Source organism: Mauremys mutica, chromosome 6 (assembly GCF_020497125.1).
Source record: "Mauremys mutica isolate MM-2020 ecotype Southern chromosome 6, ASM2049712v1, whole genome shotgun sequence".
Taxonomy (NCBI): Eukaryota; Metazoa; Chordata; order Testudines; family Geoemydidae; genus Mauremys; species Mauremys mutica.
The window spans coordinates 98,321,675-98,348,872 of NC_059077.1; the positions used below are offsets into that span (position 1 = coordinate 98,321,675).

Below are 27,198 nucleotides of genomic sequence, written 5' to 3' on the forward strand. Positions count from 1 at the left end.
GAAGGGAAGGGGGAAAGATCAAGAACATCTTTTAACTGTACTTGCTCACTCACTGTGTAGAACGTATCTTTTTAGAGAAAGAATTAAAGTCAATTGATGTCAATGGGCGTTTTGCCATCAACTTCAGCGGGGCAGGATTTTATCCCAAGAATTTAAATTAATCTTAACCTCTTGGGGCTGACCCTAAGAACCCACAACCTCTGCTGATATCAAGGGCCAGTTCTCAGGATTTTATTTTTTGTCTACTTATAATTCAAATGTTAGTTAAAGGAACTAATACACTAGGGGTCTAGCCTATACAACTAGGATCCTTTGACTTAGTTGCAACAGCGTTCCCAGCCCCCAGTCCCAACCACAGCCCCCCACACACCCCATGTCTGTTTTCTTTAAAATATATTATTAGACTGTTTTTAAATGAGAGGAGATAAAACTAGTAATTTTATTACATAGCGAGATTTGTTCATTTCAAGCTGCTATACAACTAGATATACAATAGACAAATCCAGTCATATCAGCTCTTTACTAAGCACACTCTATAATTAGGATCACACTGTAATTAAAATCTTGATATTTTTTCCTTTATCAACTGCCGTTGCTGTATAAAAAATACCAGGTTCACAAGAACTTAAAAGTTTCAGTGAAAAGAACAAAGTGTTACATTTTGGGCTTACTTTTTGGCTTTCAAATAGCAAGGTTGAAAGAAAAAAAACCAATTAATACATCAGAAATCTCTGCCAGGCTTTTATAGCATTACAGGATTTTCCAGCTATGAAGAAACATATTGAATCTTTAGAGCACAGCCCATTCTTCACTGCTTCAGTTGTCTCCTTTTGTTTACAAGTCCCTGCCATCCTTCTTTGTGAATTGAATGCTAAACTATCTCTAGAGAGACGTTATATTGCTTACAGAATGCCTCAGCAGATGGTGCTTCCTGTTGCAACAGAAGGCTGTGATTACACCTGAACTCTTCAAGAACTCCAACTTAAACAGAAGAACAAGATAAATGAAAGTCTTAAAGTTCTCTTCCTTCTATCCTCAGTTTCCACAGCGGGGGGTGGGGAGGGGTGGGGGAGAGTCCTAGATTTTAGAAATTACTAACAGATCCTCATCAGCAGACCCTGTTCAGGTATTATTGATAGGACCGGCATTTCTGATGTTTGGTCACTGTACATTCTGCCATAGGACCATCCATTATAAATAGTAAGGAAATGGAATAGACCTTTGTCAGGAAATGTGTATAAATGCCACCTGATTTCAGAAATTCTGTGTTCTACAGGATATATGCGATGGATCTTTTTTCAAAACATTTATGAAGTCTTAGCAGCATTCACACTGTTCCACTGAGCATTAACTCTCAGTGAAACTTAAGAAAGTTTTGACTTAGACATAACATTGGGGCAAACCTGGAACAAGAGTTACATGGCCTTAAAGGATGTACAAGACCCCCAAACCTAAATAGTTTGCTGAGCACTTGCTGCCCTCAGGACAGTCTACAGGAGCTCAACATGTATAGGAGAGGGCACACCCACAACTACCACACAGTTGGAACATTGATACAGTTGGAACGAACAACTCACGTAAATGAGTTCCATGCCTCTTTCACTTCCCAAACAGCTATACACTGATCCAAACACTCTGCCCTCTTGAGACTACAGAGTTCACTGCAGCCCTAAAGCTGTAATAACCCTTATGCAGCTCCTGCAGGGAGCACAGAGAGGGTCAATACTATATCCTGTAGGTATTTTCTACAACAAAAGAGTGTACGTTGCCAGGTAGAGGGTGGATGCATGGCTGCTTCAACACCCTGACCCCACCCAATTTTCAATTCTTTATAGGGTAAGGTGGTTGTTGGGAGGGGTGGGGGAAGGGGGACGGTTATTTAGCCTGATAGATCCATCAGCTAGATAGGGGCTTAAAACTGAGCTTGACTGCTCTGCAGAAATCAAGGAGGCTCTAGAACTTTTGAGGTTCTGTTGCCACGGGAGAAGACAGGGACAGGTCTAGGCCCTTTATCTTAACAATTAGGTTGTTTTTCACATTGTTATCCCATCTAAATGGCTATTACATATTTTCTACCATAGTTCCTCTTTTGCCTGACTATTCAAACAAAGAGAACATGCCTCGTTTTATTAAAGCTTAAGGAAGACCGTATGGCTCAGGTGCCACCTGGCTGGTTTTCATACTGGAGTGCCGGCTAAAAGGTTTAATGTGCCGGGCTGTTTGTTTTCTTGTTTTCATTTGAGACATGTTAGAGTGCTCTGAAAATCACACTCCCCAGTAATCCAGACTGCAACGTCAAGTTAGGATAGGTAAGAAAAATAATAAAACAACAAAAATACACATACTGTGCGGGGTTTGTGTGTGTAAAATGGTTGTCTAAAACATTTTCGTAATAATTGCTACAGTCTGCACTAAGACCCTTTTTGTCAGTTGGGAGGGTGGCCAGTGGCTGAGTTTTCTGCATCTCATAGGTGGCAACTCTATAGGATTATGTGTCACTGTTCAAATCACCACCTCATAGCTGTTTGATGATTCACATGAAGTGATTTGGTTGCCTTGGTTCAATTCCTTTATCCACAGCACAAAAGAGCCACCATAAATGGCACTGTGTCTTTGCAGAGACACCTGGATTGAATGGGAATTGTAAATTAAATTACGGTCTGTGGGCCACCTTTGAGTTATACTGTCAGGAAAGTGATGGCAAGTTTGTACCACCACTGCACCTTTGTGTGGGTAGGTAAAGGGATTGGTCTTCAAGGCTCTCATTGTTATAAAATATCACAGAACTAAATTACTTTAACATTTTTTACACAGGAAAAATCTTAGTATGTGTCTCATTAAAATACGATTGTGTCATGTCTAAGAATATAACAGGATGAATAGGTATGAGGAAAAATTAGAATTTGAGGGGAAAGTCCTGCTAACCTTGTGCAGTATTTCTATTTTGAGACAGAGACTATTTAAGAATACCCCAAAGGTAAACAAGTTCCTATTTATTGTCCCAATTTTTGCTCTCTCTGTGACAGTTTGCTGAACACTATGAGAGACTGGAACATTTATTCTTACAGAACTGCACTAAGAGGCATATTTAGACCTTCAAGCTTTTATCTGGCTAAGTTGTACAAACCATCCTCATCTTTCAGACTGTATTTGTAACACACTAAAAGGCTCCTATCCAGTACTGAAAATTCTTCCTCCTCTCCACAACATTTAAACTCACACTACAGAAAAGTTCTACAGGATTTCATACATAGCAATAAACCTCCCAAACCTACAGAATTCTATAGCAGAAATATAATTCCCTATCAAATTCTATAGGTTTTAGAGAATTTCTACAGAAGACTATTGGTTTCAATTGGTTCAACAGGTTTTCCCGTAGAGATAATCTTTATGTGTCTTCTATTTTTGTTCCCTTCCTCGCCTCTCTATATACTGTCTTTGAGTGACCAAGTCTGCTCGGTGGGCTTAATAGCTCAAATCTGTATCTATCTGTATCTATCTTCTCTAGTTCACCCTTGCATATATCACTGTACCTCAAACATTTGATCTCGATTGGCTCACTGTCTCATATAGGTCGCCAAACTCACTATGCTCATTGTTAACTAATATGCTAACCACTTACCAAACATCTAAAACACCACAAAGAGCTCACACTCTAAGTGACAAATGAAGAAAGGGAGAGGGTTAAAACACAGAATCAAAGGGACAGCTTTGTTTCATAGGTTGTTTTCAGCCAACAAAATAAATATCCATTAGCAGTTTTCAACCGAAACATTTTCAGTAAGATAGTTTGTTGAAGGTGTCATTGTAGAAGTAGTAGTAGATATGAAGAAAGATATAATGGCCTTATAGACTAATTCAGTGAAGGTGTAACAGGAGAGAGTAAAAATACAGGTGTGGGATGACACTAGCCTCACTGGTGGAGCAGGGAGGACAAGAAGTTACCAAATTACTAATGGCTAGGTCAAGGGTCACTTAGACAATAGTAGTTATTTAATTTTTTAAAAATCATACCATCTTAAATACAATTGTCAATCCCATCATACTCACAATCACCCAGGCCCATAACCTGATGGCTTCCTTGGACTCCTCCATTGTCTTCTTCCCACACATTTCTTCTATGACATTTTTAAAATCCATTCTCCCTTTTTTTCCCCCAAAAGCCAATGGCTCAGCTATTCCCTAAACTTCTCTTTTTCTCTCCCTGAGTACTGCAACCTCCTCTCGGGTCTTTTTAATATTCACCTTGACTCCTCCAGTCCATCCAAGTGTTCTCAGAAGTCATCTTTCTTCCCTGTTGCTTTGACAATAGCCTCCTGGATCCCTACTGTGCTACACATCAAACTAAAAGGTCTTGTCCTTATCTTTAAGGCCTCACATAATGCAGCCCTTATCTACTTTTCTGAGCTGGAATTCTTTTTGTATTTCCCCCCTTTCCCCTCTGCTCATCCACTGATGCCAGTTTATATATCCCCTCATCTTTTCTTCCTAAAGGAGTCTCTGTGCTCTTTTCCATGCTGCCCCTAATGCTCAGAACACTCTCCTCTAGTTCATTCAAGTCATCTCGCTCACTATATTCAAATCCTTTCTAAAGACCTCCTTCTGCCATCTCATCAATGAGGAGAGAGCAGGAAGGAACGGAACAAAGTTGACTGACAGATCATATCATTATCTCACTTGTCTTTCCCTTCCTTGTTTGTTTATGACTATGGCAGGCCCACCAGCCATCCCTGGGGTTTGGAGTTACAGCCCCTTTAAGCCAGGCTCTTAAAAAGGAAAACAAAAAACTTTCCATTCTGAACCAGGATAGAATATAATCACAGAATGGCTTCCTTTGACCACAACTACAGAGCAAACACAGAGCAGCTTCTTTTTGCCTAGCCTCAGTTCTTCCAAACCACACAGGGCTGCTCTTCATTCAGACAAGGACCCACCTGAGACAAAAAAACAAACAAAACAGTTCCTACTATGGTTACAGTCTCTGGGTAGTCATATACTCTCCCTCATTACTAATTCCCCCATTTCCTCCTTTTCCCTAGCCTGCCTATAGATCAGCAGTCACTTGGATTAGGAAGAGATCAGAAAGCAGCTCCTCACACTTCTTTCTCTGTAGCCCTGTGGAAGCCACTGCTTCTTTTTATGGTTTCCTCCACTTAGGAGGCATAGCTATCAGCTCTTTCTCCCAGCAACCTGACAAGCTGCAGCTGTTGACTCTTCTCTCCAGGTCTGGCAGTTCAGGAAGTTGTTTTTCTTCTTTTTTAAGAGATAGTTTCCTGCTTTCTCCCCAGTGAATGAGTTTTACTCTTCCTGGGTCACACACCACATGACTATGCTCTCCAGGCTAAGCACCAGGTCTGCATGCGATTGTGAGGCACTTTATCGTTTTTTGAAGAGCCAGAAACATGCTAAAAGCCAGTCAAAATTTTCCAAAGTTAAATTTTTCAATGAAAAAGATGGAATGAGTTTTTGGAGATTTTTTAAGTTTTTTTTTTTAATCAGATACAAGTAGTAATAATGAAACAGAACTTAACCGAGTGCATGCTGATGGTGTACTGTGCTTGACTGCTGTCTGAGGTTTTTTTAGTAGGAGACAAGAACTGTAGCACATAGTAGTTATTTTGGCACCTGGAAAGTTATCTTGCTGAGTACATTGTAAGATAAGTTTAGTGGAAATAATTCTTCCTAGGGACACAGATTAAAGAGTGTTCCTTCATCTTAAATCTAGGTTAAACAGGGTCTGGCACCAGCATATTCCAAATGCACGTCATTCCATTTTCCATTGCATCTTTTAATTCAGCGTCTAGGAACCTAACATTAAGGTGTATTTTCTATGTGCCTTGCAGTCTTTGATGTATTTATCCTCACAATACCCCTGGGAGGTAAGGAAGTATCATTCCCACCTATGAAATGGGGAATTGAGGCATAGTGAGGTTAAGTGACTTGCCCAAGGTCACACAGGAAGTTTGAGGTGGAAGAGGGAATTGAACTTGGGTCTGACAAGTCGTAGGCTAGTGGCCTAACCACTAGATGAGCCTCCCCTTTTCCAGGGGAGAGCTACCACTCATTCTCTGACTTCACTTACACACTGTACATAGTCATCAGGAAGGAGATGGGTTGGTGGGATGTCCCCATCTTGGACAGTTTAAAGGAGTTATATCTTCCTAGGCTGCAAAATTCACAGACTTCTAAAATCATTGCAAGTTTCTCTCTGAGACACATGACTGCACCACTCTGGTAAGCACTCAATAGAATGCAGAAACCTGTATCTACGGTTGTTGCTTTTGCTTTGGAAGAGCAGACGTAGAAAGTTTCTAGAGTCAATACTTGGTATGAATTGAAACTGAACCAATTTCAGTGGGCTATGGTGTGGTGATTTGTATCAACTCCCACATATAGTCTCTCTCCAAGAGGCAGGAGCCAGCTTGAAGCACTTTTCAAGATGCTCAATGAATTTTACAGCAAGTTTCCAAGGCTCAGATTAAAAATGATTATACTAATGGGCCAGATAGCCATCTCATATCAAACCAGCATCCAAAACTTTGTATGTAAATTTTGTGTAAGTAAGCCCATTTTTTTATTTTATATATTTTATATATATAAAATCACACACACAAGATCAAGTTGGTCGGTAACTATTCAAGTCCTGCATACAAATGTGGAGTTTGTGTTCATGAACAATTGTATGAGCAAAACTGAAGGTGAAATTTAAGAGGCTGTCTTTGGAAATTTGCCCAAATAGATTTTGTGAGTAAATATTTGCATGAAAAATTGAAACAACCGAGAGAAATAGGTTACAGTTAGATCTAAGTCTAAATTTGCCACACACATAATCCAGCTGGCTGACTTCAATGTGGTTGCAACGATATTTAAATTTAATCAGGTTTTAAAGAGCCTTATCAGAGGAACCTGCAACCTCAGCAGGAGAACTTATGACTTATACTGACCGGCTGCAAGAGTTCTGTGCATCTGAATAAGCTATGAGAATCTAACCTGTTATCCCAGCAAATGAATTTCTTCTATTATTTGTTTAGGAGTATTACTTTGATTGCACAGCCTGCTATGCAAATGGAACAATGGGTCCAAAGAAAAAGCTCTTAGGACTGTTCTCTCAGCACAGATGAACCAACAAGATCTGTAAGATCATGTCTGGATATTTGGGGACTTTGGGGACTTGGGCTGTAGGAGCTATTGAATAGTCTGTATTGTTTATTTGAAAATATCTGGTTGATTTTTATCTGTTTTGGTGACCCACTCTTGCCTAGTTTCTCCTACACCAACTATTGTATCAAAAAGTGATTTTGAGTAGGAGTTTCTTCTGTATATGCTGACTGATCTGAGTCACTATATAAGACATACAGTACATTTGCAATTGTTCCAGAAACAGCAAGACACTTATTGTGTGCAGGCCTTCATTCAGAACTGGAAACCATGCACATTAATACCACCATATTATACTTTATATGCTTTATTACTATATATATTATTAGATAGTATGGTTAAAGTTAAACAGTAACTTTAACAACAGTACACATTGTGTTACATACATAAAATCAAACCGGGAATTTAGGACAATATATTAAAAACAAAATAATTGTTATTTAAAAGTCCTACTAATATGGATTAGGAGGCCAAGGTTTTCCAAAGTTGGTGATTAATAGATTTAGGTTTCTAAATTCTTATTTAAGCACCTGACAAGCTGGGAGCATTGTAGACAGTCACTCTACCTTGGCTTGAGCTAGCACACTAAAAATAGCAGTGGATGTGACAGCTTGGGTGACACCTCAACCCCTTTGGTCCGAGTGTGAGGGGCTAGCCTGAGCCTTCACTAATGCTGCGACATCCACACTGCTATTTCTAGCACGTTAGCTCAAGCCGAGCTAGTTTAAGTCGGTCTACCAGGGCTGGGAAGCACACTTACAGCTGCAGGGAAGACATACCTTCAGTGGTCTGGTTTTCAAAGAGTGTTGAGCACTCAGAAGTTCAAAGTGCAAGTCAATGAAAGACATTGAATACACTTCACACTTTCAAAAAAAAATCAGGCCACTTTTTTAGGATCCTAAATAATACAGTAGTTTAAGAGTCCAACTTTAGCCATACATATTGTAAAACCTTGATCTGAATGTTCTCACAAGCAGCTAACATGGTTTGTCCCAAACAAACCAAAATCTAGCTGAACTTTTCCTACTGTTCCAATTTAATATCAAAGAATACAAAACCAGACTGGGAAAGAAGACAGGAAAAGGACGAAAATAAGCACTTTGGGGTGTGGGTATTTTGTATTTTATTTTACTCCATTCTCCTTGGCTGTAATAGGTAAATATGAGAGTGATTTAACATTTCATAAAACTTTTCAGTATCTAGTTCCATAAATTAAAAAGTAAAATGTTCAAGACAGCACTAATAGCATGGCAAGCCCCATTAGTCACTGTGGAAAGAGCACAGAGCTCTGCTTTGTCTCAAACTATCAAAAAAGACAAACCATGAAGAACTAGTTGAAGGAAGAATTAAGTTTACTTCCCTAAGTAATGACATTACATGTTTTGTCTTTGGACCAGCCTTCCCCCTTCAACCAACCCATGCCCTAACCCAATCTCACAGCAAAGAATTATCGACCAGCCACATTGATCAGCTGATTCTTTTCTTCCATTCCAAACTAAATGAGTAGGTCAGCAGCACTATGCACACAATAAATGTTATTTACAGGTTTACATGCTGAAGTGCTTTAAAAAGGATCTATATCAACATGGCTGCTTATTCCATTTACAATGCTGCAACAGCTTCACATTTAGTCCCGGTTTTGCTAAATAAGACCTGAGCGCAGAACAGGCAGATGAATCAGGATGACCTCTCAGTGGCTGCAATGGAGGAGAAATCCCCAGTCGTCTTGGACCTCCTTGCCACCAGACACAGGTCCCTCTTCCACCAAGATGTGTGTGGCCATTGGTGTGCAACAGCTTGCACACATTAAACTACTCATGCACAGGCTTTTTCCCCACCCCAACCCATAACATGGATGAGTGGTGACGGGGACATATGAAGTGATCACCAGGAGTCCCTAGTCACAGATCCACATACAGGTGGTGACTGAAAGATGGTCATCATGTGCCCCTGGACTGGGATGGGGGGCATTTTTGGCGGCAGCAGCGGTCATGACTGAGCAGGCCTTTTTAGGAACCCCTCTGCTCACCCCATACGGGGAAGGCGCTAGAAAAGGTGCCCCAAACATAGACTATCCTACCCAGTGGTGCAAGGAGAAATTATGACTTGCTGGTACTGCACTCATGGGAGGGACACAAGGGGGGGTGGGGGTACATGACACTCCCCATGTGACCCTCCATGTGACTCCTCCCCACCTTGCCCCCAACCTGAGGCTCCCACGCTCTCCCTGTCCCCTTTAATATCCCCCCTTACCTGTTTAAAATTTTACAAAATGATGCTTTGGGCCCCTGGTGCCACCTGTACTTTCAGGTGTCATTGAGGATCCAGCAGCACCCCAAATTAAAAACTTCTTAAATGAAAGAAGGATTGGAAGGACAATCACCCCACTTTCCCTTATCACACTATCAGTACCTCTTATGTCCAAACTAAGCTTCGGCCAGCTTTCCTTTATCTAAGTGCTCTCCGCCAGGCACTAGGAAAGCAAAGATGCTGTGCCATCTGGGTTTGATGGAAAAGAGGCATAGCACTGTGTGTGCCATGGACATCTTGATAGTACTACAGCCCAAATTGTTTTATTATTTTCCTCGGCATGACATACAGGAGGGACAATCAAAATCAGCCTGGCAGAACATGCATGAGAACTGTCTCTGGACAGATAAGCAATTGATCAAAATCACATTCTCTGATCTCTTGGGGCCAAAGCATGTTCCCATTGAAATCAACAGGAGTTTTTCTATTGAGTTCAATGGGAACAGGCTTTGACATTTGGAGAGGAAAGAACAAAACCACTCAAGTAACGGCTCTTCCTGTCTCTTCAATGTACCTACCTGTGAATGTCACACCACAGCCTTAGATACGGCCTTGATTAAACAGATTGTCTAATTTTTTCTTTTCTACACTCTCCCCTTTCACCAGGGACAACTCCAATCCCTTTGCCATCACTCACACACAGGCTTAACTTTGAGACCCCCCTTTCTTTCTCCTGATCCAGGATCTTCTCAAATTTTGCCTCATACTTCTAAAACCTGCCCCTTCCTCTACAGTCCCTCTGCAAGAACTGTGGTTCTCTTTAACCTGCACCAATAGAACCACCTTCTTTCTAATTCCCCAGTGTCCCACCTCTCCCTCTTCAATCAGCTGAATGTTCAGCAGCTCACTTGATCCGCTTCCCTGCCTATCTGTGGCCCTTCACTGGCCCCCCTCCTCTTCCCCCGGAGTGTAAGCTGTTCACTCTCATTTCTAAGGCTTTGCTCATAACTACATCTCACCTCCCATGGCAGAAAGGGAAGCCGAGACTCGAATGCCCTAGCTGCATTTGCTCCTTTCCCCGCTGCTGCAGTTGGGAAAGGAGCAAAGCGCAGCCCCACTCCCCTAGCCGTGTCCTCCAGCAGGACTATGCAGCTCATGGGGGTAGGGGGTGGAGCTGCCGGCGTGGGGCTGTCCAGCGACCCCATGTCTTTCCGGTACTCTGTACTGGCTAGAAATGTTTTGCAGGTATGGGGTACTGGACAGTACTGCCATACTTGCACTCCTGATCCCATCATACCTGACTGGATAACCATGTCCAGAGAGATCACTCCCAGTGCGGTCAAAAAACAAAAAGGTTTCTTGCAACTTGGAATGTCTGTAACCTACTAGACGAATCAAAAAGTAAAAGACCCTAATGCAGAACAGCAATTGTTGCCCAAGAACTCTCGAGGTACAGCATCGACATCGCTGCTCTCAGCAAAACAAGATGTGCAGATGAAGGCCACTTGAGGGAAGAGGGTGGTGGTTACACTTTCTTCTTGAAAGCAAAACCAGCAAGCAACAGCCAAATACACGGTATTGGCTTTGCAATCAAAAACCTTCTAGTCAACTGCTGACTGAGCTCTTCATCGGCATCAACAAGTGCCTTATGACCCTCCGCATCCAATTGGTCAATAAGTCATTTGCCACTATCATCAGTGCATATGCACCAATCTTGATGCTGAAGAATAACAGAAAGCATCCTTCTACACTGACCTTAATAACATTTTGTCATCCTTTCCAAAAACAGATAAGATAATCCTCTTAGGGACTTAAATGCAAGAGTTGGAAGGGAGGAGTGGGCAAGACCAATTCCAATGGCATCCTTCTACTCAGCAAATGTGCAGAGCACGACCTCGTGATCACAAACGTGTTCTTCAGACAAAACAACAAGTATAGAACAAGTTGGCAACACCCTCGCTCAGAATAGTGGGACCTCCTAAACTACCACAGGACCTAAGACCACAGGATCTAAGAAATGTCCAAATCACCCTTCATGAGAGGAGCCGATGATTGCTGGACTGGCCACCACCTGGTGAGGTCAGTCATGTCCATCAGGATTGCACTGAAACACAAAAAGCAATCCAAATCACACAGACGACAATACAACATCCAAAGGCTTCAATCCTCATTGCACCAAGAGAACTTCCAAGCACTCTTCAGTGAAAAACTGGCCATATGCACACCTGGAAATTACAACACAAGTGTCAAAGATGATCGGGAAGCCCTAAAACAGACCATCCATGAGGTTTGCAAGGAATCCATTGGCCTTGCTACCCGCAACCATCAGGACTGGTTTGACAACAACAACATTGAGACTATAGCCCTTTTGGACCAGAAGAGAAAAGCTTTTTGCAACTAGCAAAACCGATCACTATCTAGTCAGAAGCAGAGCTCTTTCCATCAGCTCAAAGCTGAAGTTCAAAGGAGGATCCGAGAAATCAAAAACAATTGGTGGGAGGTCAAAGCAAAATAAATCCAAACATTCGCTGACAGACATGATATGCAGAGTTTTTTTGTGAGACAAAGACCCTGTATGGACCAAGCTCATGTGGCCTCTGAGATCTGAAGGTGGTAGTACCCTTCTTAAAGATAATGAATCCATCAAAGAGCACTGGAAGAAACACTACCGAAAGCTTCTAAATTGAGAATCAACTGACTGATGACATCATCGACTTCATCCTTCAGCACCCAATCTGCGAAACTCTTGCCAGCCCACCAACACCTGAAGAACAATAAAACACCAGGTCCTGATGACATACCAGCTGAAGTACTGAAAGTAGGCGGAGAAACAGTGACTAACAAGCTTCACTTGCTGCTCTTCAAAATCTGGCACACCGAAGAAATCCCTGCTGACTTATGTAATGCTAACAACGTCACCATTTTCAAAAAGAGAGACAGGGATGACTGTGGCAACTATCGAGGCATTGCCCTCCTCTCCATTGCTGGGAAGATTCTTGCTAGATTCTTACTAAATTGCCTGCTCCCTCTTGAAGAGGAAGTACTTCCAGAGTCCCAGTGCTCCTTCGGACCATCACAAGGCACAACCAACATGATTTTCACAGCCAGGCAGATCCAGGAAAAATGTCAAGAACACCACCAGCAGCTGTATATGGTCTTTATCCGTCTGACCAAAGCCTTCAGTTCTGTCAACTATGAGGCTCTGTGGAAAATCATGTCAAAAAGTTTGGCTGCCCAAGCAAATTTATCACCATTGTAAGACTCCTCCATGACTAGATGACTCCATCCTGTGCAGTGGTTCTACCTCTGAGCCCTTTGTCATCCGAACTGGCTTAAAACAAGGTTGTGTACTGGTACCCACCCTTTTCTCCATATTCTTAGCAGCTATGAAAACATTCACCCAAGATCATCTACCACAGGGCATTGGCATCCAAGACTGGATTGATGGCAACCTCTTCAACCTTTCTCTTCTTCATGCCAGAACTAAAGTAATATCAGCAACAATAACTGAACTCCAGTATTCAGATGATTGTTCTGTAGTTGCACACTCAAAGGAGGATCTACAAACAGCCCTTAATTGCTTCTCTGACGCTTACAAAGGCCTAGGGCTAACCCTGAACATCAGCAAAATGAAAGTTCACCACCAGCCGGTCAAATCATCAGACCCAGCAAGGAAGATGTACATCGACAAAGAACAACTGGAAAATGTAGAAAACTTTGCCTTTCTTGGCAGCCATCTCTCACAGTGGGCAGACATAGGTGTTAAGATTCAGCACAGAATTCACAGTACCAGCCTTGCCTTTGGCAGACTGTCTCACTGGATGTTCAACAATCACAACATAAGAACACACACACTAGACTTTTAGTTTATAAAGCGGTGGTAATCCCAACTCTCCTCTATGGCTGTGAGACTTGGGTGACCTACAGAAAACACCTGAAAAAAACTGGTTTTAATATTTGACCTCACCCTGATGGATAAAATCCTATTGCATTAAGAGGAAAAAAACAAATGAAGACTTCATGAAAATTACAACAGTCTAGAGAATATAATAGAGTATGGCAGCCTCTCTGTAGACTCTTTTTAACCATCATATAGAATTCAGTCATGTATAAATTTTTCCAGTGAATAATTCACATTTTTAGTAGGTGTCTGATTTACAACCACACCCACAGAGCACAGCAAAGTGAAGAATGTTCATAAATACACATCAGTCAGAAGACAGGCATAATCATTACTATGCCTGATAAAAAGTGCCTTTTTATTGAAAAGCAGAGATGGGCTAGGTTCAAATCCTCTGATCTAATTTCCTCCAGATTTAGGGCAATTACAAATCTGAATCCAGAGACAATTTTTGTGGCATGACATCTCTACCCATGCTGGAAAACAAATGACTGAACCTAAAACAACTGAATTTTAGCTGTTACATAGCCATGTAAAAATCAAGGACTGTCCATGACATTATTTAGCACACCTAATAATCAATTGAAGCACCATCATGTAAGGATGCAAGGTGCATGTTAGCTGAGGTGCATCAAATTTTTTGTCCTGCAAGATTAGTTATGTAGACAAGTAGTAATATTTTCAATAGCATCTATTTGACATGGGGGGCTAAGTCCCATTTTATAAAGCAGCTAGGTTACTTTTGAAAATGGGACTATTGAACTTTGGAAGATTTACTTCAAGGCCTAATTCATACTGGCTGGCACTTAGACATTGTCATTTGGGAAGATTTTCTTTTCACAACAATTCTAACAAATCGGAGAAAGTATTTGGGAAAGGCGTCAGTATATCTTCAGGCATGTTATTCATTTTGCATTTAACATATGCATATATTCAAAAACAGTGCGGTTTGCTGACACTCAAGAAATACTGAGATGCTGTGAAGTACAAAACCAGAAGATTTGAAAGGTGTCTCTTTTCTGCTTCCCGTGTTACACTACGGAGCATAATACCAGCTCATACAGTGACACCTAGTGCAAGTGACGGGGGTATAACACTATTGCAAGTCAAGACACGCTTCCTTGTTAATATTACTTTGATTTCCAATAAAATGAGCTAATTCAATAGTGCTGAAAGGCTCCCATTTCTTTTAGACCCCAATTTGCATGCATATTCTAATTCTCATTTGAATCTATTAAAAAAGTAGCAAGCTTATGGACCATGATCTCTGCTCAGTTCATCACTTAACAGTCAGGATTGCTGGGTCATTAATATCAATAATGAGCTAGAACTGCAATTAGGGTCTAAATGAAATATGCCATGAATTACTGATTTATTATTATGTTTGTCAGTACAAATATACCATGGCACAGCAGATATGACTGCAGAACTGGTGGTATTACAGAGGTATTTCAGATTTGCCCATCTTTCTAAAAAGCATCCAGGAAAAATATTCACTGAGGCTAATATTTTATTACTGGACCAGTTGTGCGAAAGACATGAAACAGAATAAAATAGTAGAACCTGGCTAATTTGTATCAGTGCTGGAAGATCTATTGCAAATTACTGAATATTGTCAATTAGCAAGTAATTATTTTGCTTTCCTGTTCATCTGGCCCTGTGACTCTCCTCTTTAAACCCTTTTCACTGGCTTCCCCTTACACAATTCGTCCAGTTTAAACTCCTTCTCTTTAAGGGTCTACGATAGACTCTACGCTATCCCATTCCAGAGCTTTTTTTTTTCCTCCAAACCATATTTCCCCAGGCAAACATTCCATCAGCAAGACCAGCCTCACTACCCTCATTTGTTGTCTTCTCCTACTCCTGCTCTGTGCCTTTTCCAAGAGGAAGCCCTAGGACAAGAAGCCTGTAGCAGAGCCAGGCACCAAACCTACATCTCCTGGGCTGGATTCTCCATTGTCCTGCACTTTATGTCATCATTTACACCTATGCAAAGCGTGTGTAAAATATTACTTAATGAAGGCACAGAAATATCTTGATAGGTGCTGTCCCTTGTGATCCCATTTACCAAGACTTCACTCTTCTCATTCAAAGCCCTCATAAAAATTCAGTGCCATGATACCCAAAAGAACTAAGTTAATCAGACAATTAAAAAAAAATAAATAACCCTGCAGATTACTTCAAACTGGATTTCTCAGTGAATTCTTTCTTCTCTGGATTTCTCCCAGATTGTATTCTCTTTAGGACAGACTGTATATTTGGGTCTTGTACAGTCCCAAACAGAGTTCACGCTTAACAAATAATTATTATGTATGATATATATGAAGTCAAACACTATAAACCATGGGTAAGGAATCAAAAAAGTACTTAGCTCAGTTAGCTTCAATTTATTGTAATATTTCAAAGTAAATAAATAAACAGCTATGAAGTTTTAGCAATAGCAGATATCACACATCAATCTGCTATTAAATCTTTCAGAAGTGGAGAGACTTTAATTTTTGCATGTGAACTAATGAAATGCGAATTAACTCAAGTTCTGACTAACTTTCTTTTATGATTAATTACAAACTATCTTGATTTGAATCTAAAGTATATGTACAAAGCCTTAAAAAAATGGGACTCTGGGAAATTTAATTTACAGAAGAGAACTAGTTCACCGCAGATTATCTTCCACTCAGTTTGATTTTTTTAAGCTTGTTTACAGAGCTGCAAGGTGCACTACAGGTTAGTGATTTGGAAAGCACACTCTTCATGTGGACCCTGCTGGCATGAACTAAGAATTCCCTGGTGCATTTTAACATAGTCAGCACTATGTTAAAGTGCACAAGGGCACTTTTAACTTGTGCCAGCAGGGTCTACACAGACCAGTTTGTGCGGAACACATTAGTGTGCTTTAGAAATCACACCCCCATAGAACGCATTGCTGCTCTGTGTAGACAAGACCTCTGATGTTGCCTTTGCAGATTTCCAAGCAGTACAATACTTTGAAGAAATATATGTAGCATTTTCTGTATTCTATTGGGCAGAGAAGAAAGCACAGTTTTCCTGTTCTAATAAATTTGACACTCGTTAAACATGAGCAATGAAAGAAAAGCTAATTTTGTGTGCACACACCCCCCCTTCAATCTAGCGCGTTTATTTGTGTTTAGATTGAACTATGGAGTGCAATACACCCATGCAAATTTTAAACACATGAAGTATCAGTTTTATATATTTGAAAAGCAACTTATGTCTCTCAAAAGAAAATCACGCACGCCGATGCAAAGCATAACCTTCCACCTTCCAGAATGAGCTTAAGAAAATTGATTAGGCTTGCAGAAAGTCTCAAAGAGTACATCTACCCTGCAATAAAACCGCAGCAGCAAGTCTCAATGCCCATGTAAACAGATCCAGGCTCACCCCATGGCAATAAAAATGGCTGCATAGACTTTCCTGCTCAGGCTCTGAAACCTGGTGAGGGGGATGGGTCTCAGAGGTCAAGCAGGAACATCTACACTGCTATTTTTAGCACTGTAGCAAAGCATAAAGGGCCCATACTGTCCTGAGGGGTCCTTACTGAGAAAGGGTACCTGCTGGGATTAGGAAGACAGTTTATGAGTGTGTCTTGCATCAAGAAGCATAGAGACAAGGGCATAGTCAGTTCCCTACTACCAACTTGGAGATCATATTTACCTGGCGTCCCCTTCTTCTCAGTATACAGGAGTTCCTTCAGGAGACTGTCTCCCTACAAGACTCCCCCCACATGGACCCCATCTGTTGAGCTGGAAAGGTGGGAAGTAGCCACGGTTCATGAACTAGTGCAGCAAAGTGCTTGCCTGATACAGTGGCATTTCTGAGGGAGCTGCTAACAGTGAGAGCAAGGATCTGAAGGGAGTTCACATTGCGTGGAGATCTGTCCCCATCCCACCATTTCCTGTGGACTGTGTGGGGAAATGGGGGTGATTAGAAGCAAACATTTAAGCAAGGGCTCTGATGATGGCTGGTGATTGAGAGTTACACTTAAAACTTACACTTACAAGGAGTGGTGTTGGTGATGTTTTGTTTTGTTTTGGGGGAGGGATTAAATAATCTTGAATAAATTGTATTTTTAAGGGAAGTCATATGACAGATTTATAACTTTATAAGCCTAATAACTGGTTTACATTTTGAAGACTCTCTTTATGATAAGAAGGGCTTTCAAGGGAGATGAGGGGTTAAGCTTGTTTACTTTATTTTACAATGAAGTGTTTTGTTTTTTTTAAAAGAAGTGCATATCAGAGCTTACACAACAACCTTTGCCAGGCCTTGCGTGGAAGTTACAAATCTTGCAGACATAAAACAAAATCTCTGCTCTCATGTGTGGTTAAAATTTACATCCTATTGCACTAGTTCTCATTGAGAATTAGTGAATAAAAGCAGATTGAAAATTTTACAGTGAATTGAGAGTGGACAACAAGGAAGTTTTTTAAAAAATGAACACACACAGCACTCTTTCAAAAAGACACAGCTCAAAGAGGATTTGTCTAATTAACCTCTTTAACTTTAAAAAAAAAATCTGCTCTGGGCAGGGACCACAAATTAGGAGTGAAGTTTGTGTTCAATGTGAGGGTATCAGCATTATTCTTGTAATGGAAATTGTCTTCTTACCTTTACTCTGGAGCCGCCCCTAAGCGTACTTGTGGTCCTAGGTCCTCCTCCTAACCTTTACAGCACAACTCTTGGGCTCAGCTGAATGCATTCTAGTCTTAAGCAATTTCACTTTCAATTCTCCTGTGCTGAGAGATTGGGGTCCAAGAAACCACTGCATCACAGAACATGCAAAAATTCAAAAGAATAGAACGCAGATTCAGTCTGGCCTTATACCTAATCTGCAGAAGTAAAGGTTACAGAGAGCAAGAGATTACAGTCTGGAAATACAGCAATAGCCTCCCTAAAGATTCTGCTGCCAATCAGGGTAAGAAGGCACCGGGCAGGGAACTGGGACAAAGAGTGCATCCTTTCATGAAGGTATAACTTCAAAGTTCAGGATTTCAACTCTACCAGCATTGCCACTACCATGGCAGCCTATGTTCCAAACCAGGTTCCTGAGGTATAATCCTCAAGGAAGACACATAGCAATCCTATGGGGATAGAGGGAAATCTTGGACTGGAACAAAGATTCCTCTTCTTACCTAGAAGAGGGTAATATGAAGAAAGATTACGAAGTCATTTTTACCTGAATGACATGCCTGCCCTTTGCCTTATTGCCATTTACCTCTAGACATCTTCTAGTCAGAAAGGTCAAAACTTCTATAGTTCCACTTAATTGCCATGGGATGATTCACGCTCAAGGGCTTCCTTTTATCTGGTCTCTTATCTTCAACATTTAAAATTATATACCACCCTTCATCACTGTCAATGTCATAGGAGCTACATCAGCATTAGCAATGGGCAAGTCACAAAAGGTTTGGTGGTTCACTTCAAATAAGCATCCAAAAGTTCAGCAGTTTATCAAAGTCATTTTCATTTAGAAATCAGGCTTGGAATCATGTAAGAATAGACTCTTCCATTGTATTTTAAGTATCTCCACTTCTGGCTGAATTTGGCCAAGACAGGCAGAGAAGCATGAAAAGGAGAAATAAATTAACCAAATAATTTCAGTAGCCCAAGAAGATGCAGAACAGGGTTATTTTTTGAAAAAAAGATTAGAGCAAGCTGTTGTTTTATCCATTCCCAGTCAGTGTTCCTAGTAGTCATAGCAGCATCTTCTATCAGTTTACTTTTTAGAGAACAGCAAGAGAAAGGTCAGGACAAAACTAAAAGCTTGGATCAAAACACCTTTAGAATTAGAATTTTGCTAATCTTCAGCTCAAATCTGGCAAAAAAAAAAAGACTGCAAAATCATCCCCATGAAGTTCCCTTTGAATTTTTCTATTGCAGGAAAAGATACTTAGGACACTGGATTGCTGTGGCTGCTCCTCCTCCCACTACTTCAATCACCAGGCAGCCATCTCCTAGCTCCGCCTACTTTGGGGAGGTCATGGAGCGGTCAGAATACAGATTAGTTCTGGCAAAAATATGGGCAGGCTGACAAAAATAAGGGGGGGGGACTTTAAGGAATAATTTTTCAAGTTAGTCAGGTGCAGGCTGAGCACTAGCAGAGCATTTTACATGCATTCTGCTGAACATTTTCTCTCTCTCCCACTTATGAAGAAATTAATCTAAAACTCACCAGAATTTATGCACAGCCCTGCATCTTATTAAAAGAATTGTCCCTGGCAACATGTTTTACTTTTTGGCAACTATGTAGTGGAAAATTTATTTTTACCACCTTCTAATAACTCCAAACGTCTGAAGGGATTTTGGCTTAAACTTCTCCCCAAAAAATGTACCTTCAGGGAAATTTTCAGTGCAATTTTCCATACGTGGAAAATTTCAGTGTAAGTGAAGAATGTTTCTGATTGTGGTTGTAAACAGAAACTGTTTGGCAACCTTTCCAGCGTTTAAAGGGTGTGGGGTGAGGGAATGTCACTAAGATTATATTAACTATTACAGGTTTGATTTAAAATGTGTGTAGAACAAGACTTGGGTAGGTAACAGACTCATTATACAGAAATTTAACACAGGAGTGTGAGAGGAAATTAGGGGTACATAAGCACATAGCTAGACTTTGCTATTGGATGATGGGGGCTATGGATCTTTGAAGAGAGATGTGCTTTTTTTTTTGCACAAGAATCTTGAAGGACTAAGTCTTTTTTTTTAACAAGTCAGCAGCAGCACCGTGTTCATAATGTAAATCTCACTACATTAGCCAACTAGTGAGCGTCAATCTGGTGCTGAATGGAAAAACTCTCTGGTTGTGGAACTTCATTCTGACTCAGAGCTAGCAAAACAGTGGCCTCTTCCCCCCTCCTCAGAGAAGCTGCCAAGCATGTCAGATTATTCATGTTAAATTATGCTTGATGGCATTGAGATGTGCACTACTGTCATCTAAAGGCTGCGCTGCAGCTGTCAAGTCCTTTTTACTCAGAATCTTGTGTAAGAATCCAACCGTGGTCCAAGCAGGTGAACGGGCCTTTATCAGCCTATTTACCGACTAAAATTGAATAATTAAACCCTGACAAAGTGAACAAAACACATAACAATCAGAGGTTCTGAGAAGGAAAATTAATCCCATCCTCCAATTATCAACTGTTTAATAACTTCTGTTGACAAGTAGATGAACAATTCCATTAAAATCCAAGGGTCAAATTCAGTGCTGGTGATGATTTAGCCAGCAATGAATATCGCCCTAGATTTCAAACCCTGCTGCCAGCAGACAGGAAAGGGGAAACAAGCTGGAATGTCAAATAAAAGTGTGTTCATACAAACAAAGGTGGTATGCACATATTTATACCTCAAACTTTGCGGAGCCATTCTTAACATTTCTTCTAATGTCACAGTTTGAATCTCTAGAACAATTAGGCCTTTTCCTTTTACAGTGTTACCGCCCTTAGTAAAGACTTTATTTACCTTGTGAGCTCTGTTTTCCTTTAGTCTTGCCGCAGTTCAGTCCATGCTAGAACACCACCAATCTCTCCCAGGTTTTCATTTTCTCACTTCCCATACACCCATCCTTTGACCTGCAGGCAAATGAAGCCATTCAAATATTTGCTTATCTTGTCATCTGTTGCCATCAGACCTTGCAATTCCTGTCATGCCCCACATGTCAGTTTAAAGCATAACGTCATTAATACCTCCAGTTCACTAATGGATGCTTCACACATGAATGCATTAATGAAATGTGTTATTGTTTTCCCTCACAGGACATTAACAATCTCACTCACGCTGAGCCCCTGAAGCCCTGCAGTGCTGCTGAAAACCACTAGCTATCAAATGAACCCTCAGTTACGCCTCAGTAACTTTAAGTTCAAGTTTATCACTGAAGCGTCACTCATGTGAAGAGAAGATACAAGCCTCTAAGGTCTTTTGGGCCCAGCTTCAATTACCATAAAGAGTAACAGGAGGCAATAGCTGCAAAGGAAAAAGCACTATCGTATAAATGAAACCCTGTCAAGATAAAATAGGAAAGATCTGGGTGTCACTGTAGTGATTTGTTTCTTGTTTTTCCCCTTTGTCTATGGGCTGATGGTTTGAATAATGAAGACAGGATTGTTTTTTCTCCTAGAATATACAAACATGTGTGGTCTAGTTTCTGGATAGTGCCACTGACATATTAAGAGGGACTGAAGATTCTGTACACAGGCTAGATTTAAATTAGATTTTTTTTAAACCTAAAATAAATAGTTCCAGAAGATTTGTAAAATGAGCCACAGCAAGTTATGCAGCCATCATGTGCAGGTTACCTAAATGAGGCCAATTTTCTTCTGTTTAGGCTGCTGTTTCAAAAGGATTTGCTAAAGGAAGAGGACGGTAATGCCAGAATCTTTTTCTGTAATTAAAAGGAGGATCCTAGCTAAAACAAGCTTTTTAAGGGGAATCATACTTGCCGGCCCCTGTATAATTTAGTAGACAGATATTTTTAACCCTTATTACAAACAGGCAGTGGGATAAAGGAGTCCTGACCTCAGCATGGGGACACATTCCAGTTCATCTCCCTTCGTTGTCATTTTACTGTTCTGAACTCCTTATATCCTTCTTTCCACTAAGTGCCTGTGTCATTTGCATTAATCCCTATAGTTCTGGAAAGATTTTACGCATAAGGAAAAAAAACAATCAGTAAGTGTCACTGCGGCTAGTGCCCAATCTCACAGTGCAATTGTTCTTTGGGTCAATTCTTACTCTGTTTTAAGAGGACTTCTCCCTGAAGGCCTGTGCTCTATGTACAGGCCCCACAGCATATGGCATACAATAGGTCTAATACGTCTCACAGAACAAGTCATGTGCTCTGAGCATAAGCTCGCAATCATAATTAGCCAACTTGTCCAGGAAATCAGGAGCTTCCTGTGACATTAACACATAGTTGTCATCTGTCAGGTTGCATGGGTTATCTTGAAACCAGATATAACTCTTTCCACGCTATCTCAGAATAGTCACTACTCTTCATTCACAGCAATTTAAAGGAAAGAGGACTATATCTTTCAGCTTTGCCATACAGAATCATTTCTCAGACTCATCTGCTCCCATGGTCCCAGGCAGCATCCTCATTCAGGGGCATTTGCTTTTTTCTGGTATTCATTATGGGGATGGGGGTGGGGGGGAAGGTTGGAGGGTGAGCAGTGTGTGAGGGAAAGGGGGTAAAATGTGTCAGCAGATGAGAGTTCTTTGCTTCCCTATAGATTTATCAGTCAGTCCTGTATCCTCTTCAGGATCTTGAAAATTAATGATTGATTGCAGATTCTTTGGCTCAGTATCACAGTCTTTGTCTACCACATCTTAATCTTTTCCTTTTATTGCTCTTAGCTAATCAATACACCCCATAAACCTATGACCGCCTACTGCTATTACACATGTTTTTGGACTTCATTTCTTAACATTTCCAACCAAGCATTTTTCATTACCTACCCATTTCTTTCTCTTATTTGCTAATGGGGTGGCTTATGCAGAGTGGAGTGTTCTTAACCTATTCACTGCCAAGTGACATAAAGAGGAACAAAAACATTACACTCAGCAAGTGCCTCCTGGCGTATCCTTAATGGATTCTAAAAATATAAATTCACATGACAGTGGTGTCCATCCTGCTGGAGATGAATTCTGCTTGCTGTACAGACATTGATTATTTTATATCCAGTATCTAAATGTCTTAAAAACATATAGTTCCTGGTCCTAAGTATGCTGAATGTAAAATGCTTGCCTATGTTTGTGCAAGGTAATCCTAAAGGTGTGTTTCTGGAAGAACAACCCCTGCATGTATCATCAGTGGTTGCTTAATGGAGAAGGAGGATGCTCCAGTGGTTAGGGCACTACCCTAGGACTTGAAAGACCCATGTTCAGATCTGCCACAGACTTTGTGTGTGAAATAGGGCGTTACTTAATCTTTTTATGTCTGAGTTCTCCATCTATAATAATAGCACTTTCCTACCTCACAGGGGAGTTTTGAGAGTAAATATGCGAAAGATTGTGAGGCTCTCAGATACTACAGTGATGGGAGCCATATAAGTATCTGAGATACATACAAACCTGGAGGAAATTAGTTCTCCTGTAAAGACATAATTTACTCAGCAAGCTAAGAATGTTTGTATCAGAAAGAGCTACGGTTTAGTGTAAGCAATAAAGTCTTTCCTCACATTTTCCCACTCTGCATGTGAAATCCTCCTGGCACTTCCAGGATCATTGGTGTGTTCTGTAATAACATCAATCACCTAACAAAGATACCAGAAGTACCACTGTAGCCCACACAAGTTATGATATCCGGGTTGTCACAGACCATATCATTCTGTGACATCATCTTTGTACCAGGAAGTGCAGAGAGGATTCCAGAGATGGAGAAAAATCATTATAAAGAGCTCATAATTATCTTCCCCATTGAATGACCAAACACAGCCTCAATAGGAGGAGAAATATTTTAAATGTTAAAAACCACAGTTTGACAACTAATGGTGCAGCTCTTGCTCCCCTGAACACTTCTTATTAATGGAAGATTCTCACTGACATCTGTGAGACTCCTTACATGAGCAAGAAGTACTCATCATATGAATAGAAACTACTAGTTTGGGCCCTTAGGGTACGTCTACACTACCTTAAGGGCCCAGGGATTGGCGGGTAGTGATTGATCTATCGGGGATCGATTTATCGCATCTAGTGTAGATGCGATAAAAATCGATCCCTGATCGCTCTGCCGTCGACTCCGGAACTCCACCGTGGTGAGAGACAGAAGTGGAGTCAACAGGGGAGCAGCAGCGGTCGACTCGCCGCCGTCCTCACGGCCAGGTAAATTGACCTAAAATACTTGCGTAGCTGAAGTTGCATATCTTAAGTTGACCCCCACCCCCAAGGCTAGGTCTACACTGCAGGGGAGGCTATTTTGTGCACAATATTCTTGTGATGGAGTGTACAAATCCCACACTCGGCCCAAAGGGTTAAAGGACAATATTAGGCCCAGGTAGCCCCACCCCTCCGGACCTGCAAAGTATGCTCCTTCTGGAGAGGAAGCTTGAAATGGAGCAACCCAGCTCAGCCAGAGGGAGGCTGTGGAGGAAGACAGACCCACCCTAAGGACTCCTACACAAGGGTACCAAAGAAGCCTCCCTGCGGGAAGTAGAGCTGCACTCTGAGCCCATTGGGGGCTGAAAGTTTAGTTGCCTTTTCTTTTTCTATCTTATATTGGACTTGGAGCCATAGGGGAGAGACCGATGGTAGGAAGTGACACAGGGAGGGTAACTCTGAGGTGCTGTTGAATCTCATAGGGCCATCGGTTGGAGCCCAGTGGAATGAGAGGATTCTGGCTCCCCTACCCTGCTAGCCATAAGCCACATTCCAATGTCACCTCCCTCCTCCCGATAAGAAGAGGGCAAGGACATGGCAACCCGGGGGAAGCAAAACCCATACTCAAGTGAGAAACTGGACAGAAGGGCCTTCCCACTGAGAAGCAACACTGAGTGCACTATCCATTAGACCACCTGGCCCCACAAGGGCTCTATTACAATTCTTTTAAAATAAAAACACGCACACACAAAATATCCAGCACATATTAGAATTTGCTCTCCAGAAACTATCCTGGTATGTGCAAAACTAGATCTAGAATTACTGTTTCATTAGTTTCAGAGTAGTAGCCGTGTTAGTCTGTATCCGCAAAAAGAACAGGAGTACTTGTGGCACCTTAGAGATTAACACATTTATTTCAGCATAAGCTTTCATGGGCTTTCATTAGTTACTACCTGCATCAAAATGTTTACCTCTACTTTTGTTTAACATTTTCTGTTTAAAAATCCATGACCAATTGTTGTTTACACTCTTTGCCATTCAAACATGCAGTACAGCTACTCGGGCAAGGAAGGGTTCTCTTTAGCTGGCAGTGCCTGCCTGAAGCTATTTAATTCTCAATATTTTCAGCCAGGGCAGCATCTAGCCAACATTTTCATTGGAACAGTGCCCAGATGTGCTACATTAATTCAGGAAACTACCTTTTGTTGAAGAGCATTAGAGATTATTACCCACGAACCCTGCAGTGCAATATATATTTCTAGAAGTGCATCCAAATTTCTGTTGAATGTTACTAAGGCCAGATTTGTACAGGTATTCAGACTTGTAAAGATACAATGAGAGTTAGGTGCGTAGGTACCTTGTGGGGTTTTCAAAAGCATCCATCTGCATCTTTTGGAGCCCAAAATATCTTTAAATTTCTGACGAATCTCCTCAGATCCAAATACTAGAGGTGAAGTCCTGGCACACTGAACTCAATAGCAGTTTTGTCATTGATTTTAATGAGGTGAGAATTTCACTCTAAGCCTTTATATTACTGGTGGCAAAAAAAAAAAAAATTAAGGTGAGCAAATACTTAAATATTTCCACATATATTAGCTTCAGTAATAACATTCAGCAGTTGCATGGGGGATACTATAGTGTTATGATGTGGTTCTCCCTGGGAAAGACAAGACTGAGAAAAGGAAGACATCTGGCTATAGTGAAGCTGCAGCTATGTGGCCGAACACTGTGGGGGAGGGGTGACCCAAAAAACCTCCTAATCCAACTGGCAAGGGGTTGGAGAGGGGTTACAGGAATCTCCTGAGTTTAGTGTGTACATTCTAGTTCACCAAAAATATCATATGAGGGGGTCAAATGAAAGCCTGTGTCACACCAGTCATCTATATCATTGTGAAATTTATGTACAGGTGTTGTGTAAGAGACTGGTCACAAGCAAAGGTGAAAAACGGGTTTGCTGTCCAAAAATAAATATTTATCTAGCTGGCTGTTTATATGTATCTTAAGAACTGCATGTTTCACAACGAGTCTCCTTCTACTAGTCTGAACCGAATACAAGTGAAGGATTGTGAAAAAATTTAAAGAGACAAAAGAAGCAAGAAAGAAGATGTGGGGAGGAGGAGGTCAAGGATTTTTTCTACAATATTTGGGGGACAAAGACGATGCTCTGTCATCCCTCACCTAGGAGTTAAGTGGACAGTGAATTTACTTCACAAAAGTGGGATCTCAACCAGGCTTGGTTGAAAACTCTGGTAAGAACTTTAGGTAAGATAAGCTTCTTTAAACAAGAGGATACATATTGGGAAGACGACGCCATTTTGTGGAGCAAAATGTCATGCCACAAGGAGGATGCTCTCACACATATGGTGCGTTCGAGGTCACCGTGGGTGGAGAGCACCATTTTTCTCTTCAAAATGGCAAACTCCATGCTGTCTAGGGTCCTGGCAGGAAACACTTCATTAAACAGGGACAAGCCAGCAAAAAAAGTTTGGAAATCCCTATCCTATATCATGGTTCATCTCTGGGATCAGTGTTATTCAGTCCATTAAGTCTTCTACCATCTTAGAAGAACAGCAAATATTACTAAAAGCTGGATCTTAATTATAAACAGTTAGGGAAAAACAATCACAAGGAAATGAGAGAATCTTCTTCAGATGGAACAATCAATAACCAATTATGACAAACATAAAAGGTGTGGGTTTATACTACTAAGCTTTCTTTTTTATTACAAAGATAATCAGGAATGACACTGCTTAATTATTTACAAAGGTTCTTCATAAATTGTAAAAGACCACACTGATTGGAGTATGCCAAGGGTTCTCCAACAACAGCGTTCACGGTGTCTAGAACAGGATTGCATGACTGTTGGACTATGAATATTTCTGTGACCCACAAACAGGGCCGGCTCCAGGCACCAGCGCTCCAACCGCGTGCTTGGGGCGGCACGCCGCGGGGGGCGCTCTGCCGGTCGCCGGGAGGCGGCTCCAGTGGACCTCCCGCAGGCGTGCCTGCGGAGGGTCCGCTGGTCCCACAGCTCCGGTGGACCTCCCGCAGGTGTGGACCGGAGGCAC

At 41.2% G+C, this 27,198-nt stretch overlaps 1 long non-coding RNA gene across 1 annotated transcript; it reads left to right on the top strand.

Moving 5' to 3' along the window:
• Window positions 1–2,060: 2,060 nt before the first annotated feature.
• Window positions 2,061–21,148, top strand: LOC123372333. Its single transcript, XR_006580217.1, has 3 exons — window positions 2,061–2,309; window positions 7,032–7,134; window positions 21,073–21,148. It is a non-coding gene; the product is annotated as an uncharacterized LOC123372333 (long non-coding RNA).
• Window positions 21,149–27,198: the final 6,050 nt, after the last annotated feature.